The 1,209-nt window shown below is 43.4% G+C and overlaps 1 long non-coding RNA gene across 1 annotated transcript; it reads left to right on the top strand.

The window, feature by feature from the left end:
* Positions 1 to 4: 4 nt before the first annotated feature.
* Positions 5 to 888, top strand: LOC144531213 (uncharacterized). The gene is made up of 3 exons (XR_013503200.1): positions 5 to 148; positions 294 to 415; positions 543 to 888. It is a non-coding gene; the product is annotated as an uncharacterized LOC144531213 (long non-coding RNA).
* The last annotated feature ends 321 nt before the right edge of the window (positions 889 to 1,209 follow it).

Below are 1,209 nucleotides of genomic sequence, written 5' to 3'. Positions count from 1 at the left end.
GCAATGGCAGCTGCTGACTGAGGAAGTGAGGTATTGTGCAAATAAACCATAAAAACACACAGCCCCTCCCCCGAAATTACGTCACAGGTGGGGGAGTTGCTTGTGCGTGAGAGCGTTAACTGTGCTGGCTGGGGAGCAAGGGCAAACTGTGTGTAAAGGGTTTTAAGCAACATATTACAAATATTATTATTTATTTTTTTTCTCAACGTTTTTATTGTTTAGTGTCTCTTCTCCAAAAAGTTTTTTTCTCTCTTTAAAGTGTAACCTGTAGCCTGTTTTACCTCTGACAACAGATGGAGGTGTGGTCAGAAGGTTGCCAGCTCTTTTACCTGTAGGCTACCCTCACCAGCAGTGACGTCACAGGGTCCTGGAGTACCATTGTTAATATTACATGTGGAGTACACACAGCAGCAAGGTGAGAAGTTAAACCACCGTAGGTTAGCAATATAAATATTTCCACAGGGTGTTAAGATTCAAGATTCAAAATCCTTTAGATTTAGAGATGACATTTTGCAACCAGTGGCAATCCCATATCTCCACAGTCTGGGACCAAACTCTATCCTCCAAGATGACAACGCTCGCCCCCACAGGGCGGGGTTTATCAGAGACTACCTCCAGAATGTGGGAGTGGAGAGGATGGAATGGCCTGCCAGCAGTCCTGACCTCAACCCCATTGAACACTTGTGGGATCAGCTTGGGCATGCTGTTCGTGCCAGAGTGACCAACACAACCACGTTGGCTGACTTGCGACAAATGCTGGTTGAATAATGGGATGCCATCCCACAGCAGTGTGTGACCAGCAGGAGGTGGTTGTGCCAGGCTGTTGTGGCTGTGTATGGTTCTTCCACATGCTACTGAGGCTCCTGTTTGTAAAATGAATAAATTGTTAAATTGCCAATATGTCTTGTTTCTTCAAACTTCAATCATTCAATCCACCAAACACCAAACGAGTCAATGGCAGAATAAACTGTTTGGCATTGGCAGAGAAGATTTGGCAAATTTTTTATTGGAACAACCCACATACTCAGCGCTGCTGCTCATCCCACAAATGCATGTTCCTTACAAATGGACCACCATTTCAAAGGGAACTAAACAGGCTTTCCAACAGTAGAAGATCTATTGCCAAAAAGCATTGTTACCACAGAGAAATAATCTACCAAACTTAGATTAAATCTACTTTACTTTTTGTGCTAAGTTTAGTAAAATGTA

The sequence above is a fragment of the Sander vitreus genome, chromosome 16, assembly GCF_031162955.1.
Source record: "Sander vitreus isolate 19-12246 chromosome 16, sanVit1, whole genome shotgun sequence".
NCBI lineage: Eukaryota > Metazoa > Chordata > Actinopteri > Perciformes > Percidae > Sander > Sander vitreus.
Note: the sequence above shows the minus strand (reverse complement) of the source record. Positions and strands in the feature narration are given on the sequence as shown.